Source organism: Anastrepha obliqua, chromosome 4, assembly GCF_027943255.1.
Source record: "Anastrepha obliqua isolate idAnaObli1 chromosome 4, idAnaObli1_1.0, whole genome shotgun sequence".
Lineage (NCBI taxonomy): Eukaryota > Metazoa > Arthropoda > Insecta > Diptera > Tephritidae > Anastrepha > Anastrepha obliqua.
Genome location: NC_072895.1, coordinates 39,654,581 through 39,675,708, shown reverse-complemented (window position 1 = coordinate 39,675,708; position 21,128 = coordinate 39,654,581). Strand labels below are relative to the sequence as shown.

Below are 21,128 nucleotides of genomic sequence, written 5' to 3'. Positions count from 1 at the left end.
TGGAGCAAATGCACTTCGACTCCACGGCCTTTTGTGCTTTCTACTCGCCATGGTACATCATATAAACCCAGCCACCTCAATAAATCTGAGGTGGAGCTGGGCAGGACTTAGCGTAGGTTGTTCAAAAATGTTTGCGGTTCGATAAGAGAGGGCGTTGCTACTAGCCTAAATTTGTTTTTGTTATGTTGATACACTCTTCATATGAAGGTATGTGAAGTTTCATTTCAATCTGTCAATGCATTCTTTGCTTACAAGCCATTTAGTATCGACGTGCTACAGTATTTCCTACAATGGAAAAAATCGAGTATCGTGCAGAGACTGAATTTTTATTTTTGGAAAGTTTAAAAGCAACGGAAATTTTATGAACGAATGTTGAAAGTGTATGAGGACCTTTCGCCATCAATTAGTACAGTAGATGAGTTGCTGAATTTAAACGTGATCGTACAAGCCTTGAGGACGATCCACGTCAAGGACGTCCAAAAACAGCGAACACATCAGAAATCGTAGAAAAAATACAGGATATCGTATTGGAAAATCGTCGAGTGACTGAAAGAGATTTAGTAGAAGCCCTATGCCTCTCACTGGGCAGTGTAAGTAATATTTTGACTGAAGTATTGGGTTTCAGAAAGCTGTCTGTACAATGGGTGCCGCATGCGCTAAAAATGGAATAAAAACACATTCGAATGCGACTTTATCAGCAACATTTAGAACGTTTACGAAAAGATAAAGTAGATTTTGTGCGTCGATTCATCACCATAGATGAGAGTTGGGTCCTGTTGATCCTTAATCAAAACAAGAGGCTAAAGAGTGGAGTGAACCTGGTTCTTCGGCTCCGAAACGATTTCGTGTTACCATCAGTTGTTTGAGATGCGCAAGGAATTTTATTTGCGGATTACTTGCAAACTGGTAAAATACTAAATTCTGAATATTATTGTAACCTTTTAGACCAACTGAAGGGAACAATTCTTAAAAAAAGACCCAGTTTGTAAAAGAAAAACTAGTTTTCATCAGGACAATGCACAATGTCACAAAAGCATTTTGACAATGTCGAAAATTAATGAGTTATATTTAAATAGTTCGAGTTACTGAAGCATACACCGTATTCTCAGATTTGACCTCTAGTGACTTCCATCTGTTTCCAGACTTAAAAAAAAATCATGCGTGGAAAGCATTTTTCATCAAATGATGAAGTCATGAAAACTGTGGAAGCGTATTTTGCAGTCCTCCGGGTTCTCACTTCAGGATGGAATTCAAAAATTCGAGTCTCGTTGTAACAAGTCTATTGATGTTCAGGAAGACTAAACTGAATAATAAAGTGTATTTCAAACCATAAAATTTTGTTTTTCTTATCGAATCGCAAAACTTGTTGGACAACCTATTGTATTTTTTTCCAGCCTCCTCCGGCCGCGATATCGTATCTTTTTTAGCGCTATAATAACACATACGAGAAGAAGGTGTGTTGGAATTTCCATGGATTTATCACAAAAATGGCAGGAGTCAACGGAGCATATTCCAAACCTGTACAGATGGCTGCTCAATCAGTAAGAATGCAAGTGAGCATACTCCGTTTGCCTTTAGGGTGGATAATAAGTTGCTTAAACCTGCTTTGATTAAACCCCCAAGTAAGGACTTTGCTTGGCGTATCCCAACATTTTCGCATCCTTATTTCTTCACTTCTAAGCGCCGCTTTGGTGGGGTGTTGTCCCATTGCGAGGACAGGATCAAGTCCTATTAACAACTCGAAATTATAACGTGAGTTGGGTGTCGATACACGAGGGCGCCGACTGTTTGTTTGAAGACAGGAGGTACTTCGTTTTGTCCTCGTTCACCACCATACCCATTCGCTTTGCCTCTTTATCTAGTTTGGAAAAGGCAGAACTAACAGCGTGGTTGTTAAGGCCGATGATGTCAATATCATCGGCATACGCCAACAATTGTACGCTCTTATAAAAAATTGTGCCTGCGCGATCAAGTTCTGCGGTTCGCACGATCCTCTCCAACATCAGGTTAAAGAAGTAACACGACAGCGAGTCGTTATGTTTTAAACTTCGTTTGGTACAGTGATGGTAAATGTAGGGAAAATTCTCTACATGTAGGGATTTTTGTCGAAAAATGTGGGTGTAGGGAAAAGAAGGACAGATTTTGTTAAATTCTGTAAATGTAAGAATTTTTCAAGAAGGACAGAAAAAAATTTGAAATAGCGGGAAAAATTAGAAAAGTTCATTTAAAATAAAAATCCACAGTAAGGTTTCATGCCAGACTGTTTTTCTTTATGGCAGAATACTTTTAAAAGCGTTAATATGGCAACATTACCCTTTTTTCTTCGTTAACGCTAACGCGATTTTTTCTTCGCGCGAAAATTGTTTGTTTTCTGGTACTTTACACTTTTGAAGTAAGTTTGTAAATAATTTAGTTTTAGCTTTTTTTATATTTAAAATGCATACATATATACTTATATATGAGTTCCCCCTCTTCGACTGGCTCTTCGGAGGAACACCAGAAAGAACAATGCAGGTATCGGAAACAAAAGTTCAATAAGTGGCTTGACGACGACAATTTTAGTGGCTGGTTGGAAGCTGTGGCTAACGATCCATTCAAATGAAAATGCGCTGCGTGCGACCAAGTTTTGAATTGCGGCAAAAGTTTTCAGAAGCACGCCGAATCAGAAATGCACCAAAAAAATATCAAGGCAATAAAAAAGACACCTAAAATAAACAGAGTTTTTAAAAAAAAATCGAGTAAACCAAATGGTTCCAGAAATTTCGAATAAAGACTTAGCATGTTCTTCGCTGAGCATAATGTCACGCTGCAAGTGGTGAACCATTTAATCCCACTCTTAAAAGAAACTGTGCCTGATTCTGAAAAATAAAAACTCTGCCTCGCTTTAAACAGAACTGAATGTAATGAAAAAGTCTAATTTTTTAGTCTTTTTGCTGAATTTTTCTTTACATTTGTGTTTCTAATATAATAAATATGTGTACTTATATATATTTGAAATAAAATTTGTTTGTATTATAAAGTGTCAAAATAGCAGAAGTCCAAAACTTAATCAAATAATTCAATTTTGACGTTGCAAGTACCTCATTATAGTGTAAACACAGGAGAAAAAATGTTTGGAATTGTATAGGGAACATTTTTTGTAAGCGTAGGGAAAAGAAAGAGGATTTTTTTGGGCTGTGTAGGGATTTTTCAAAAAATCATTTACCATCACTGGTTTGGTATCAAACGGCTCGGAAAAGTCCTTCCCAATTCTGATGACGTTGCTGGTATTAAACAACGCCTTTTTGCATAGCCGTATTAGTTTTGCGGGAATACCAAATTCAGACATCGTGGCATACAGGTAACTCCTTTTCGTACTGTCGAAAGCAGCTTGGAAGTTGACGAAAAGATGGTGTGCGTCGATTCTCCTTTCATAGGTCTTTTCCAAAATTTGGCATATTGTGCCAAAGCCATACTGATAAGGTCCAATGAATTGGTTGATGGTGGGCTTCATCCTTTCACACAATACGCTCGCTAGAATCTTATGCGCTATATTTAGAAGACTGATCCCGCGGTAAATGGCACAGATTGCAGGATCACCCTTCTTTTGGATTGGGCAGAGCCCACTTAATTTCCAATCGGCAGGCATGCTTTCATCCGACCATATTTTCCATAGAAGCTAATGCATGAACCTTACCAGCTCCTCGCCGCAATGTTGGAGTAGCTCAGCCGGCAGTCCGTCGACGCCCCCCACTTTGTTGTTCTTTAGCCGCGTTATCGCTATTCTCATCTCGTCATGGTCGGGTAGCGGGACGACAATTCCATCGTCAACGATTGGGGTATCGAGATCTTCAAATTCTCTGTGACATGCGCAGCTATCACTATTTAACAGGTTTGAGAAGTGTTCCCTCCATAATTGAAGTATGCTCTGGATGTCAGTCACCAGATTGCCGTCTTTGTTCTTACAGGAAAAAGCAAAGAATTATCACTACCTATGAAATACGGTTACATTACAGCGGCTGTTCGGACTGGCTTAACAGTAAATCCGATTTTCCAAGATCTTCTTGGCTGTTCATGACTCTATTTTAAGAATAACTACAACTTAAAAGCTATTCCAAGTAACATTCATACGAGGAGATTCCAGTAGAACAGCTGATTTTCCCTTTTTCTAGGGATTTGGTAATTTTATTGTAAAAGGATTCTTTTTTTTACATCCTGATTGAAATTTTGGCATTCAAACCACCAAATTGCAAAATTACAAGAATAAAACATATGTAAATTTTGTTTTTGTACTGCTTCAATCACCTCGTATAGATTCGCCTTAAGATATGCACGTTTCTGATTTATCTGCCTAATAAAGGCTTTTAAAAGCAAACCGCAGCTATAAGCGGGCCAGTTAGTATCACCAAAAGGGCTAAATATACGATTGTCGAAATTAGTGCGCAGAATATCAACTTTGCGCCATTTTGCCAAAACCAGATGCCAAAAAGCAAGAAACAGCTACACCTTTAGATCGATTTCAGACCAAAAAAGATGGTAGTCATAGCTCTGTAACCGAAATGTCGTTACTAGCAGCAAAAAACAGTGGCATTTTCGAAAACACAGCAATGACAATAGCATTTCTCAGAAGAAATTCGACTGAATTTAAGGGTCCCTGTACATTCAAGTCGCTTTTCAACTCATTAGTAAGAAGTCATCTGATTATTTTTTGTCTGGTGTGGAATCTTTACTATTCGTCACATATTTTTAAAATGGAGAGAGCTCAAAAAACTTTTACGAATATTATTTGAACTTAATTGGCCTAGCGGTTATTCGTACTACATTGGGAGAGGGAAACCCTTTGGAATACTGCCTTCACAAGATCGACAGACTTACGAGGGTGACTCAATAAGTACTCGTGTTTGATGACAGAAGGCATTCCTGAGGAAAGTTTAGACTAGCATTGCTGACAGTTATCAAACGACGGCAAAATAAATTGCAGACTGGTTGATAGGTTAGTTTGGATTTGTCAGCTATTCGAGTAAGACGTGTTTCGTGATATTCGCTAAGATGGAAAAGAGCAGAATCGTTCGGCAATTCGCTTTTGGTTTTTGAATGGGGAAAACAGCGAGGAGATAAAAGCAAAGTTGGATGCTGTCCATGGGCACATTTCGCCATCTAGGAGCACAGTTAGATATTGATTCAATGAATTTAAACTTGGGCGAGCATACGTTTTTGATGGCAAGCGACCAGAACACCCGCAGACGTGGTTACCGAGGAAATCACACAAAAAGTCCACGACATGATTCTCGCTGGTCGATGAACGAAATTGCGCCAAGTAGCAGAGGTCATAGGCGTGTCGATTGGAATGTCAATTAATATTTTAAATGATAAGGTGGCGATGAAAAAATTATCGGCCCGATGGGTGCCGTGATTGCTCACAAGTAACAACAAGCGGATGCGGCTGTTAACTTTGAAGCAGTGTTTGTAACAATTTAAACGAGATCCGAAGGAATTTTTAAGTCGAGTTGTGACCGTTGATGAAACCTGGATTCGTCGTTACGCACCAGAAACTAAGCAACAATCAAAACAATGGATCTCTCCCGGTGAATCTGCTCCAAAGAAGGCGAAGACAGTCTAATCGGCCGGAAAGGTTGTGGATATGTTTTTTTTTTTTTTGGCGCGAACGGTGTCATCCACATCGATTTTTTAGAAAAAGGAAGAACGACCACTGGACAATACTACAGTGAGTTACTGGACCACTTTAGCAAAAAATTTAAGGAGACACGGTCGCATTTGGCGAAAAAGAAGTTGCTGCTTCCCCACGATAACGCACCAGCACATTCATCGGGAATTGTCGGCGCCAAATTGCGTTATGAATTGCTGTCGCACCCTCCGTATTCACCCGACCTAGGTCCCTGCGACTTTTTCTTCTTCCCCAACGTGAAGAAATGGCTCGCGGGGAAAAAAGTTTAGTTCAAACAAGGAAGTCATCGCCGAGCCAGACACGTATTTTGGAGAATTCGACAAATTATATTTTTCGAGGGGTTTAAAAATGGCCGGAGCGTTGGGAGATCAATATCTTTCTATGTTAAAAAAAAACAAATACTTTTTGAAAAAATGGTGTACTTATTGTACCCCCATCGTACTTCGCACCAATACTTGTTCACAATGTAATAAACAGAACTATATATGTACATATATGCCCACCAGATTGAGTTTACTGCCACTTTATCTAGATTTGAATAAAATTTATTTACTGTGTTACAATTAGAAAAAGTACGCAAGGAACATGTAGACCGAATAATTATGAGAAAAAAATTAATAAATAAAAGTTGTGATTTGATTATTCCTTTTGCGGAAACTGTAGAGGTAAGAAAAAGCCAAACGTCGTGGGACTAAAAACCTTACTTCAAGTTTAATATTTAAGCACCTCTCAAATTTCTCCAAAAATCATCTATCTCACGTATATATGTAAAAAAACTCAACAGTTTCAATATTTTCATAAACTTTCAAAACTTTGCCTTCTATTGCAGTGCATCCCAAACTGTTGGGCAAAAGACAATACACAATCTACACAAGAGTCCAAAAGCACACTAAAGCTTTTGCCTAAGAGCCACTGTATTAATAATTAATTCACGAAATAAAAAAAGTAGTCGCATACATGAAACTGAGTCAAATATACAACAACAACAATGACAATGGAGTAAGCAGTCTAGCTATGGCTCTAAATGTTTATAGTGCATATTTATAACTGCTGTGGTACGCTTTTAGCCATTTGCACACATAGAAAGAGATGACAACATATGTAAGTGGTGTTGGAGCTTAAAAACTTGGAAGGAACAAAAACTACAATTGGCTTTGAGGAAAGAGCGCACCCGTAAGGCAAGTGAGCTAATGACGGAAGTGTGTATAGTACTACATAAAAAACACACTTACAGAGCAATACGCTCTCCATGTTGATGTGGCATCGGGAGCGCATTGTCACGGAACTGTGTGCAAATACTTATAAGAAACTTTGTTTGTGTTTATTGGAAAAAGTTACCAGTACAGAAGGTGGAGAGTAGGCGTGCGAAAGTTATTTTTCTTTGTAGGTGATTGGAATATAAACTGAGAGCTGATTTGGCTTGCGGTTCTACAACTCACATGGAGAGCGCATTATACACACACATATGTGTAAGTTGGTTTTTTATTTTATTTTTTTGCTGGCTTATTGGAATGTTGCTACTCGTAGGTATGATAGGTACAACTTTAGTAAGCTGGTAGGCTATTGCAATAGCTCAGTTCCAATTCTCACGCTCGCCCATCCGATTGGTTAAACGGTTAAAAACAATTTAGACAGAAGAACGTTGAGGCGCGTTTGAGAAACATTCGAAGGTATTACAATGATAAAAGGAGTATATATAAGAATATATACGGAAAAATTGTTAACTAGTTTTCGTGGGAAAAAAAATTATTTAATTTTGCAAATTTCGCTTGCTTGATATTGTGACGCTTCTATTGTGCAAGCCGTATAGCCGTTATGCGTGTGTGGAAATCCCCAGTTACCACGTTTGCCTAAATCGAAGGGCTAATTTGGCTACACTCATATGCAAACGCAAGCACACTTATGTATTATATTATATGTGGATCTATCTTTCAGTCAAGTCATAAATGAATACATACATATACAGTAGGTTCTGTTTTTATGCGGCTTTTTTTTATGCGGTTTTGAAATAGTGCGGTTTTTTTTTAAATTACAAAATGCATGTCGACCTATGGGGAATTGTACATATAAACAAGATTCTAAACCAGCTAAGCAAAAACTCATCACAGATTGCATCAGAAATGCTAACCCTACAAGTATGGAAGATATATAAAGATATAATTTTCAAAGATACAATATTTTGTTTATGCGATTTTATTTAATTATTTCAGATTCATGCGGTCTATGGAACGTATCTATAGTAATAATATGGGACTAGTGCCCTTTTTTATGCGATTATTTCAGATTTATGCGGTTTTAGCATTTGAAACGTATCTATAGTTTTACTATAGAACTAGTAGCTTTTTTTATGCTGTTTTTTCTTTATGCTGTTTCTTGCGGAACGTATCTACCGCATAAAAACAGAACCTACTGTACGCACATATAAATACTTAGAGCTTGCAAATATTCAGAGGAAATAAATTGTGTTTAAAGATAAGCCGTGTGCAAGTTCAATCGTAGTCGATTCACTGACATGAGTATGTGTATGTGCATGTGTGTATAAGTAGCCTAATTGAATTTTTTCGACGTTAATGTTTTGCATATAAATACAAATATAAATACATATATTTTACATACGGAAAAAACAAGTTTTTAATAAAGGTATAAAATTACTCTATACAAACATTTAACGTGCAATAACAAAAGCAATGATTCTGCCTAGACGACTATTGAAAATAATCGCGTATAAACTTAACGCCTTAACTTAAACGACTTTATTGACGACTCCATCATCATCGCCATTGAAATCTCGCGTCAGATTCGTTGTTCGGCACTTCATTGTTATAACTTCAGTTCGTTAGTTGTCGTTTGTTTCCATTTTTCCCATTTTTCGGTGTCATCGTTGTTATTGTCTTGTTTTTTGTACATACTTATATACACATGCATACAAATACACTTACCTGTGCCGTGTGTTGTGTGAGCTTCATTCTATTCGAACTGCTCAGTGAGTGGTGCAATGGTCAAAGCGCGTAGCTCGTTGATATTTTTCGTTGACGTAATGCAGCTTTAGGTAGAAAATAAAAGAAAAGAAAAAAGAAATAAACAAATAGAATTAATTATGTACAAAACCTTTAGCTCGTAACAAATTTCTAAAGAATAAAAAACGGAAAACAAAAAATTTCACAATACGGATTTAATAAAATTAACAACAACTCATTCAAAGAGTATCGAGTCGCTAAACAAGTATTACCAGCCGTGCGCTGTGAAGCGAAATTAAATTAACGAAAACGCGAAATACTAGAAAAATACATGCAAATGTACAGTAAACATCTATAGGTAAATACGGGCACAACATATAGAACCTTGCTCAAGTTTATCGTTCAAGTACTTGAAAGCCAGCTGAACAGCAGCAGCAGAGTAACACGAAGCAAGACAAGCAATGCTAGTTAATTTAAGCAGGTGGCAAAAACCATGCGGGTGAAGTCCTCCAACTGATGCAATCAACCGCAAAATATCCAATACAATCAAACAAACAAAAATATATTGACATTTACATTTACATTTATATTAACACCTTTGTAGCAATTGACTAAACGCTTTTAGAAAATTATAGAAAAAGCCCACCAAATAGTAGCCGCCGCAGAAACCCCACAGTTACTAGTAAAATAGAAAATAAAAAAGAAATTAACTAAAATTTATGAAATAAAAGTGCATAAAATTAAAATAAATCACAATCTACTCCAAAATTCAAAAGAAAAACAACAACAACTCACTGCTGGAGACTGCAAAGACCCACAAACAGTACGAACAGCAGCAATTCAGAATTTTCACAATTTTAGCTAATCCATATTAGCCACCACGCACGCATTTAGATAATTGTACGTATAATAGTAAGTACTTATAATTTAATAATTAACATATTTCTGCGCAAGTGATTTCACACATCTCCCTATTTATGTCAACATTTCTCCAAAAAACAAAAAAAAATTATAACTTCACCCTCAAAAACACCAAAATGAAGCAATAATCGCATTAGTGATATATTGTGAATACAAATTAGTTTAGTGGATTAGTGACCCTAATGTCATTCTTATATGCTGACTTAAGTGGACAGATACCTGTAAAATTTCGAAATTTTTTTTTTCATAAAATGTTAGCATAATTCTTTAAGAATATGTCAAAAAAAATTTAGAACGTAAATTTAAGTATTTCTTATATTATAGATTGTCAACCGTGACGACTCTATTCTTTGCATTCGAGGCTGCGTGAGGCATTTTCATGCATTCAAACTTTAGACGCGTTATTGGCCGATCTCCCTGAAATTTTGCACACATATTTTATGTGATATTACTTTCTATGTGAATTAAAGTTTTCGAAAATTTTTCGAAAAAATAATTTTTGCGAAGCAAAAATAGTGGGAAAATTCGCCCCAAAATTCATTTTTTTTAAGCATTTTATTCCGCGATTTTTTTCCATTTGTTTTTAATTCATATAGAAATTATGACATTAATAAACAAAAAAAATTTTGATTTTTGGATTAAATGATTAAAAAAAAAAAATTATATTATTTTAATTTATAAATAAACTGTATTTTGAAAAAAAATATATTGACTTCTTCATTTTAAATAATTTTAATGAAAATCAGGGAAAATATGGCCGTTTACAGGTATATGTCCCCTTAATATCCTTCCAACCGAATCTGACTGACGCTCAGTCTATTCCCGAGAACAAATCTGTTTGATGACTAGCTAATGGCCTAGATTGACGGCGGCGTTAATCGGGACTACCAGCGCTGTTAATTCTAATCAAAATTGTCGTGTGACAGATGGTTGATACGTGGATTAGTGCTGATTTGCTTATTGAATAGTTTTGTCAGTAAAAGATTGGCCGCAGTATGTATTTGTTGACTATTGAGTATTAATTACCCTGACACTGAGAAATAAATTTTAACTAATCTTATTTATTTTTATCCAATTTTTATCTTCATTTTTAAGAATCTTAAATTGCTATTTCTCAAACTGCTTCGAAATATCACAACAATTAATGTAATTTCGACCGTGTTAGTGCAAACTAATATACTATTGCATCCACTCTTCTCTTTAAAAGTTAAATGATACTGGTAGCATTGCAAAACGCTATAGAGGTGGACCAAAAAAACCGCAACAACGCCAGAAATGGTTCGGAAAGTGAAGGCTCGACTTGAATGAAATCCACGTCGAAGTGGAAGAAAAATGGCTAAAGAACTGAAAATATCGCAAGACAGCATTCGAGGCATATTGAAAAATGAGCTCAAGGTCAAGGCTTACAAGTTCCAAAAAGCACACGATCTTTCACCTCAGCAAAACAAAGTTCGGTGCGAAAGAGTAAAGGATTTGTTGCGCTTGCACGAACGTGGCGAATTTCCTAACATTGTGCTTTCTGACAAAAAAAATTTCCCAATTGGGCAGTTCATAAACACTCAAAACAATCGTGTTTACTTGACCGGACGCTCATACGAGAATTGAGTCTACGTATGGCCACTCGAAGCAATTTCCCATCGCAAGTAATGCTTTGGGCCGCAGTGACCGCTGATGGATGCTCTCCAATCGTTTTTATCGTGCCTGGTGTCAAAGTGAATGCGACTTATTATCGGGAAAATGTTTTAGAAGCTGCTTTAGAGCCGTGGACACGCAAACATTTCGGTCGTTGACCATGGACGTTCCAACAGAACTCGGCACCGTCTCATAAAGCTCGTGTGAACCAAGGATGGTTAAAAAACACTTTATTTCGTCCACACAATGGCTTTCGAATTCGCAAGACACAAGTCCGATGGACTATTCCATCTAGTCCAGTTTGGAGAGGAAGCTGAGGACTAAAAAATATGCCAGTATGGATGCGCTGAAAAATGCGATTATACGAGAATGGGCCAAATACCTAAAGATCACATTCGTGCCGCATGCAACTCATTTTTTGACCGTTTGAAGGCTATAGTCAAGGCAAAAGGTGGCCATATCGAGCTAAAGTGAATATATGTTAAAATTGTAATCATTTTTGAACAATTTTGTCTTTGAAATCAATTAAAAACTAATTTCACACAAAAAAGTTATGGTGTTTTAAATAGGTAACACTTCATATCGATTACCCTGTATATATATACATATCGTCCCCTTAGTATTAAAATAGCCTATAAATTTTTTGATGTTTTGAGAAAATGAATTTCAAACTTTTTGTCGAAAGTAGCTCTCACTCAAATCTCGTTGTGTCTGTAAATATTTATTATTTTTTGACTGACGTTTTGACCCACTTTGTGGAACTAGAATTTGACAAAATTTTGACTACATATAAAATCGACGATGGAGAATCCAAAAATTCAATAAAAAAATAATAGCCTATGAGCACATAGGCTATTGTTATACTAAGGGGACGATATATAGCTAATAAGATTCCTATAGCCTAGACGGCGGCGTTAATCGGGATTACCAGCACAGTTAACTCAGATTAAAATTTTAGTGTGACAGACGGTTGCTACGCGGGTTACTGAACAGCTGATTTGCTTATTGAATAGTTTTGTCAGTACAAGGTGAACCGCAGGCAACAAATACGGGTATTAGCCACCCTGATACTAAGAAAGAATTATTTATTAAAAAAACTTTAATTGCAATTTCTTAAACTGCTCCGAAAGTCTTTCTACTCTTCTCTTTCAAGGTTTCATTATTTTTCATTCACAATAGATACTAACTGTCATTTTTCGTCAATGTTGCTATCGTAAATTTCCCTAATTCGCTTAAACGATGAGAATTATGTAAGTCTAGTTGTCAATCCGCATTTGTTGCACTTAATTCCTGAGAAAAATCCGAAATAAATCGTTAATCCCTATAATCCCGTTAATAGGCTGTAAGACCACAAACTAATTCTGATCACATAAAGACAGTGACAGGAGCACCTGCACTTTTGCCAGCACATTGCCCTCAATCCTGCAGTAACCAGGTGCATCGCATAGCATAATTGTGTTTTTTGCTGCCAAAAGCAGGAAGGGTATCATAGCGCTCCTTAACAAGCGTACTAAACGTACGTTAGGAGAAATCCTTTTGATCGCTTAGCTATATTAGCCCTTCAAAACTTTATCGCGGTGTATGCTGACGAAATCATGTTCAACCCGTATATGTACCAATGCACAGGGCAAAACACCACAAGTGTGCCCGCCTAAAAACTTCATCGCTTCGATTTCGTTGAACTTTGGTGAAGATGTTCTACTATACAATACATAAAAAAATAAATAAATAATTTATCGAGATAATGCGGTTAAAAAATTTTAGATTTTAGATTTTTTCTGTCAATCCCTTACTTTGAGTTGGAAGTCAAATAATTGTTTGTCTGAGAAAACAAAAAATAATTATTTACAAAGAATTTCTTCCATTTTTATTTTTCGATAAAAAATATTTACAGAGAGATTGTAATTAAGCTCAAATGAAAGCTGTTAATTTTTCCTTTAAAATTATACCTAAATTTAAATACTTTCATTAAAAGTCTTATGAACCGATTCAACATTGGTTTTTTAGATTTTAGTAATGAAAAATATTTACAAACAAATTTTAATCAAGCTTAAATGAAAGCATGTAATTTTTTCTTTAAAATTATACGTACATATACGCGGACGCCGTAGCCGAATGGGCTGGTGCGGGGCTACCATTCGGAATTCAGGGAGAGCGTAGGCTCAAATCTCTGTGCAACACCAAAATTAAGAAAAAGTTTCTAATAGCGGTCGCCCCTCGCTTTGAAGTTTGATAAGAATTTTTTATTATATGTACATCTGTCTATCGCGCCTGCCTCGGATTTTGAAAAATTTAAGTTTGAAGTATTTTTAAAAAATTTGAAAAGGTAGATCAGCAATGTCGCAAACTTAAACGGAAAAAACCTCAAGATCTTGTTCCAGAAATTTGAGCGGGTGACCAACACATTTACATTTCTGTCACTTGTCTTATAGTATATTTATATATTTCCTGTAAATACTGTCGCATATTAATTAATTGAAAAATATCACTTGATAGTTATAAACAGATGTGATTCAACGAAATGTATTTAAGAATTTATTACACTTCAATAAAAAAGAAAAAAAATAGTCGATACGATTTTTAAGCTAATCCAGCCTTGCACTTTCTTACACTGAAACTGAACGATAATTAGAAATAAAATTGCGCACAAAATTTTTTTTTTGCTTGTTCAAAATTCTGATCAAAAAGCTTGAGATTTTGTTGAAAATTTTAAAAATTTTTTTTATAGAATGAAGTATATTTTTTATAATTTATATATATTTTTAAATGAAATTAAACAAAAAAATTAATAAATAGTTAAAACTTGACAATATGAAAAGGGATCCATAAAACCCAAAACTCAACTTCTTGCCTGTTTTTGTAAATTGTCGAAAAAAAAACAGTTAGGCCTGTTAAAAATGACACCACACTGCAGTTGGCAAATATTTCATATTTTTTGTTGTGGTGTGATACTCGAAGTGCGTTAATCGCAACCGGTTATTGCAAAGATACCTTTTTGGAGTTGTGATTCATTCCTTTTCCTTTTTAATTGCTTTCACTTACTTTACAAACTTGAATATCAGTGAAAGAATCATAACTAAAAATAATTTAACAAGAAATTAAATGCATGAAAATTTAATCACAGGAGTCATAATTTAACAAAATTAGTTTTACTAGAAGCTTTAATTTTATATAATCTTTCAAATACCTTTTCTTCTCAATAAACAACGTTTTATTTTTTGTTTTTAATATTTTATAAGCTCAAATGCGTTTTCTGAAAAATTAAATTGTGCCTTTTTGAGGAAAATGTGCGTTGTAATTTTATATATCTATGGGTATAACGAATTTTTCAACTTCACGTAGAAGAAAAGGAAAGGAATTGACTACGACCTAGAACACCTTTTGCATCTACGTAATTCGTTGTTGTTGTTGTTGTATTGTAGCACCTTAAACATTTCCCATACATCTACGGTGAGGTCTGATGGAGTGACAGTTACTGTCTGAATATAAATCCAGGTTGTTCCAGTAACGCAGAACCGACTGTCGTAGGAACATTCCGCAGTTCGTCCTTAAAATTAGGTCAGATTCGGTTATACTAGCTTACCGAAGCCACACAGAGACCATTTTGCCCCATAGCGATACCAGATCAGAGTCCTATTTTTAGCGAAAATATGCATCGCCCAAGATGCGCGTACTGTTGGTTAATTTTTAGAGTCGTTCAAACTCCCGTTCAGGGATACATTCTAGTATTTGAAAACTGAAAGCATTCAGGTAGCATAGTCACGTCTCTCGAGAGCGCATGACAGCAGCATAGGAGATGATCCAGGGTTTCTTTTGTAACCGGTTCATGACATTTCCTGCAAGCATTGTTAAGAGTTACATTTAGCTTGTAAGCATGCGCTGCAAATAGGCAGTGTCCTGTTAGTATGCCAATTAAAGCTCTACAGTTCCTTCTATCACACGATATAACCGATTCGGTGTAACTATCGTCGTATGCGCGTTTACACATAATCCAACTAACTTTGCAATTGGTTAAACTAAGCCATCTGCCTTTTGACTTTCTCAGCATGTGCTCCTCTAGTTCTTTTTGAATTGTGCGGAGGGGTTTAAGTACCTGACTTATTTTGTTAATTGTTTCCCTGCATTCATGGACATATTTAGATATATAATATGATTTTATCGCTTTGATAGCCGCTTGGCTATTCACGTAGAAGTTTATTTCGCAGTCAATTCCTACTTCTGTGCATACAAGCTTTGCTGCTTGATTTACAGCAAAGAACTCAGCTTGACACACAGTTAGCCCATGCAAATGGTTGGCCAAGACATCATCGGCCTTCCTAATGAATGCTGAAAGGTTCTGTGTATATAGAAGAATTCCTAAGCATCACCCATATCTAACAACGAATTCAAATATTGAAAGACTAAAACATAAACTCAGTAAAATGAATGTATAAGAGATCAGTCAATGATTAATCTTTTTTTTTTTAAATCCGTTAGTTAATCAAAATTCCAATTAATCCCTTTTTTTTATTTTGTTTGCCCAATGACATTTTTTTCTAATCACTTTGCCATATCCAATTATTCCATTTAATTAGCGCTCAAGGATTTTACACAATTCAACGGCTTTTTTTCATCCATACGAGCGCATTGTATTTATGGTATGTAAGAAAGTTATATAGAAATCCACTAAAAAACGTATTTAATTACAGAAGACTGTGTGGTGTATACATATAAATCTATGTCTTTATATATGCATGCATATATGTACATATATCAGTTATATGTGAGTGACAACTGTGGTTATTTCTGCATTTAAAATACCTTGACATTGAATTCCAATGTTGTATTCAACTTCCTGCTTGTATTCACCAAGTGTATGTATGCAGTAATCTACCCACCTCCAGCAGGTGATATTTCGCTATCTGATTGATCTATGAGTAGACAATTATGTACATTTATTAGAAGTTAAATGCATTTTTATACGTATATACAAATATTTAAAATGTATAATGTATATACTTAACATCTAACTGTTAGTCAGTTCTGTCCAGTTATGCATACAAACATACATATACTACACGCCCAGCAGCCAACAAAGATGCTAAAAAATCCCTCTCTCTCTCTCTCTCTCTCTCTCACTTCCTTTTCTGGCGCTTGCCCTACCGCAATACAAATTTCTCTATAAACGGCCAGTGTTAATTTTTCATATTCCTTCAAAAATGATTAATACGTAAAGATACTATACATACATATGTATTAAAAAATATATATAAAATAATGCGTATATAGGTATATTAAAAAAAAGTAAAAATAAAAATATTTCTATTTGTAAAATATCTAAAAAAGAGTATTGTGAAATACAATATTCTGAACATGCAATAGAAATATTACAGTTTTACCTTCGCTTCAACTCATCCTAATTGATTTTAGCTGATTGATTCTTTGATATAATGCATTTCCTATGATTACGCTCCTGAATGACAAAACTCTCTAATGTACGCTCTGGAACGCAATACTCTTTCCTCTTAAATCGAAAAGAGAGAAAATACGTGCGCTGGAATAAACCACTCAACAACAACGAGTCAGCTGGGTTCTGTACGAATTTCTTCCATTTTTCAACCGCCTGTCATTATACCATGCCGACATATGTATGTATGTACAGTGTACATTGTACACATATAGATATTTCTTCTATTATTTTTCTCCTATGACACCGTAACGGGGATTCCAGTCTCGTGCGTATTCTACCTTCCAAAGGAATGTTGGAAGCGAGTAACGCAATCAGGAACAGCAAGCCAGTCGCGTGAACACTACTTCTTCTAACATACATGATAAACTCGGAATACAAATTAGTGCTTTTTCATAAGGGTAACTAGTTACGCAGGGTTCGATCAACAACCAAAAAGGGAATGATGTTGTAAAGTAATTATGAAAGAGGAGGAGTTTTAAATTATTGTACCACCTGTCATTTTATTTCTGATCGTCACAATTTTTTTCCCCGTGTATTAAAGCTTTCCTAACTTGGTCTTTAGTGAATCTAAATTATTTGGAAAAAATCTTATAAAACATCATTTACCATTAATATTGTATTGTATTAAACAGCCTATAATGAAATGTAATGAATGGAAGGCCTCCTCTGCGTTAGAAAGATCAGATGGAGAAGGACTTGGCTTCACTTGGTGGGTCCAACTGGCGCCGGTTAGCACGAGAAAGAAACGACTGGCGCGCTTTGTTAAACTCGACCAAAATCGCCTAAGCGGTTATCACGCCAATTAAGAATAAGAGGAAGAAGAAAGAAATGCAATGGCGCACATTTTTATGAATTATTTTAATCCAACATTTCTTAACCATGTAAGTCATTTTGGTGCTTATTTCATAAAATCTGGAAAATATTAAGATTACCGGAGACGATGAAGAGCTAAAAAATTTTACAAAAACATTCCTCAAATTTTTTAGTAGTGATCTTCTCGAATGAAAATAGTGTATGGTAATGGACAAAAACATACCCTTAGTTTGTTTCTAACACCATTAAACCTATCGTATTCACTACCTTTTCTAATAAGTTATGGTAATGCTGCTGGGGGAGATGTTATCTGAATGACACAGCCCAGACCCAAATAGCCCAAATACCAACTTGTAGAACCACTGCTTGTTAATAGTCAAACCATCTTGATTTGACTATGAATCTGCCTACGGCGTCTATTTTCTTTTCTGCAACTTCCCTTAAATTAACCATCGAGAATTCCTCCAGCATTCTATGTCGTACAGCACCTAGATTTAGGCATTCACACAGATAGTAAAGGACTGTTTCCTTAGATTCTGCTTGATTGCAACATCTCCATATATCGTTGTACGGTCACACGGTGTTCCTGGCATGGTTTTCTAAAGGACAGTGGGCGGTTTCAACAACAACGTTATTCTGAATACATCTGCTCGAGGATTTCTTAACAACTCGCTAGTTCTGGATTTGTAGAAATTGAGCCACGTTTGTTTAGTTATTTCCCAGGTATCCGTGTTAGTCCATCTGTTAACGGCTTGCTTCTGGAATAGTAAGAAGAAAATTCCCTTTTGCGCACACCTTGTGGACAGCCTGTTTCTGCCGCTTCGAGATCGCTATAGGATGCCCTCTTTCTTGCCAGTTCAGTTCATTTCATAGCCTTCTATGTTCCTATGGCCATGTACCCAGATGAGAGTAGTGTCTGTTGTGCGCGCTAAAGCACTAAGTTCTTCTTTGCATTGGCTGAGTATTTTTGTATTGGTTTTAGGTGACTTTAAAGCTACGATGGCTGCTTGACTATCTGAATAAATTCATACTTCCTATAGTATTGTGGATGGTTTGTAATTATCCTGCAAGCTTCCTTTTTCTCGAGAGCTTCTGCTTGAAAAATACTATTCCAATTCTCCAAACGAAAAGACTTGGAAGTTTCGAGGTCTTTCAAATACACCCAAGCACGGGCATCATAATCAATCTAGGATCTGTCAGTGTAAAGGGGAGTTGTGTTTTCTTCTGAACTCAAATCCCATTCCTTTCGTACGGGGAGCCTCTGAAAATATATAAATAGGATACTCCTTTTTGCCTGTTTTAGAGTCTAAGGAAACAACACCAAAGTTTGCGAATTTTTCTTACTCAATACTCCAATACAATGTTAGAAGAAATTCAATTTCAGAATCAAGTGGATGAAATGAGCTTAAATTTCAAATTTCTACGTGCTATGAGGCACAGGCATAGTCTTTATCGTGTTCCCACTTTTCTAGACAACTGACTGTGAGTTCAGTAATCTCATTTATAGCTTAAGTATCTATCACCTATTTATATATTATATATATATACTTTTCATGCATGTCCTTTGTTGGGAGTGCAGCTGAGCTCCTCGTCCAATTTTTCATGGCAGAAATATTCTCAGAGGTCTGCCATTGCCTTCTTTGATAGAAAACTGTTTTCTATGGCTTGATGTGCAAAGCTTACTATGGCCGTCATTTCCGAGGCAACCGAAGACAGTCAGGCACAAACCCTTTCGGCTACGGTGGTCGTTAAGAGTGCTCAACGTTTTTTAGCTTTATTTCTACGATGAAATTTATATACATTGTTATAATCTTCATGTAAATGGATCCGCATAATTTTCTCATTAATCTTCAATCTCACATCTTTTTAAACAATCCTATTTACTGCTGGGTAAGCACAGAATCTATGTATTATATGTACAAGTTCACGAAAGTAAATTCAAATACAGTACGTGTATGTGAATATTTATCTATGTATGTGAGCGCATGCTTGGGTAATTTTTATGTTTGCCTGCCCTAACATGCATTGAATCGTCCTTTGTCACATAAAAATACAATACTTGTGAACTGTTGTGCCACTTTATATGTCATTGAGGGCGTTTGAGTTACAATATACACACACGCATGTATGGTGCATAAGTTTACATGAAGAAATATTCGTATTTTGTATAAACTATAAAATATAAAGGGTACGCAAGCACATATCTGCTGTGTATGTGTCGAATTTATTGAAAAGTTTTAATATTAAATTTAAATTTATAAATCTCTTGCACGGATACGTAGCAAAAAAATTTTACAGTAGACGCTTCATTATTTTTAGAAAGTTACTTAAATATTCCGGTGATAAAAATTGTCTCATTGTTTCAAGTAATTCGTGTTCATACAGCAAGTCATATTTAATAAAAAGTAGACACTACGCATGCGCAACAAACTAAGGGCCACTCTACGTATACGTAACTTTCCGCTAGTAGGTACTTGTACAATACGTACATGCTGGCCCAATAGTAAATGAACTGAGTGGATAAATTTGGTTAGGTTAAGTAGAAATTTCTGTTTCAACCTGGAATGCAGGGAGTGCATTGCTCCAGTGCTGCTCATTCTCTCCAAATAAAAAAAATTGTGCATTCGTTATATGGAGGGAAGTATAAAAGGAGGCAAAAATTATAAAAAGTTAACTGGATGTTTCAGCAACTTCAACTTGCACTTTATTGTACTAAAATTTAATAAGTTATAAAACTGCATACGAAAAAATAGTTCTAGAAATTTTAATTAAAAACCGTTAATTGGAATGAGAAGACTGTGAAATGCTTCTAATTTTTGCTTACAATCTGAAAATTGGACTTGTATGATTTCCGTTAGAAAGTACGCTATTTGTTTAAAAAAAACAATGAAAATTCAAAAAATAAAAATAAAAATAGTCAAAATTGATCAAAATGTTAATGTGGAATCATTTTGTCGCAGAGTGTAAGTTCTTAAGGAATATGAAAGCTTTGTGACATCACTTGAAAGAAAATACGGTAGCTAGTGAATAGTTTATTTCAACGGAAAACCCTCACTCAACTGATTTTCAAGCTTGAAAAATATTCGGTGGAGTTAAGGAAGTAGAATCCAAAATAATCAACTCTTAAGAGCCACGCAAGAATTTGAAATATTTTGTCGTGATATCAACTCGTTAACTTTCAAGCACCTAAGCTGGTTTCGATTGTCAAAATCTTTCTCTCAAACACTCCAAGCGTCGTTTCATCGGATGCTGTCATCGTCCAAGCTTCTGCGCCATACTTTAGGACGGGCATGACGAGAGCCTTGTAGAGTGTTAGTTTTGTTCGTCGAGAGAAGACTTTACTGCTCAGTTGCCTACTTAGTCCAAGTATACTTTCGAAAAACTCTTGAAACTTAACTTTTCTTATTAATAAGCAAGCTAAAGGTTTTCTGATTGCGCTTTATTTATTTATTTATTTTTTGTTTGTTTGCTTAATATTATAATTTTTTATTTTACTCTTAGTAAAATGTGTAAAAATTGCGAAAATGTGATCTACATACGCACAATATATAGGCATTTACTTTCTTAGCACACAGTTCACTCCTCTTTCCTATCTAATTAGGTTGTTATTATTGGATCAGAAACTGGACCGTTTTGGAATCGAATTCCGTTTAAATATTTAATCGCTCCTTTTGGTATAATTCCTGTAGTT

The 21,128-nt window shown here is 35.6% G+C and overlaps 1 protein-coding gene across 6 annotated transcripts in view; it reads left to right on the top strand.

Moving 5' to 3' along the window:
* Positions 1-6,949: 6,949 nt before the first annotated feature.
* Positions 6,950-21,128, top strand: part of LOC129243626 (protein GDAP2 homolog) — a 132,929-nt gene continuing 118,750 nt past the window's right edge. The window contains exons 1-3 of one of the 6 annotated variants that reach the window (XM_054880787.1): positions 6,950-7,134; positions 7,193-7,335; positions 9,227-9,534. The gene's annotated coding sequence lies outside the window, so the exon portion shown is untranslated. Of the gene's footprint in view, positions 7,135-7,192; positions 7,336-8,815; positions 8,981-9,226; positions 9,535-21,128 lie in introns of those variants that run through there. The other 5 variants (XM_054880789.1, XM_054880790.1, XM_054880786.1 and 2 more) reach the window with 5 other exon arrangements.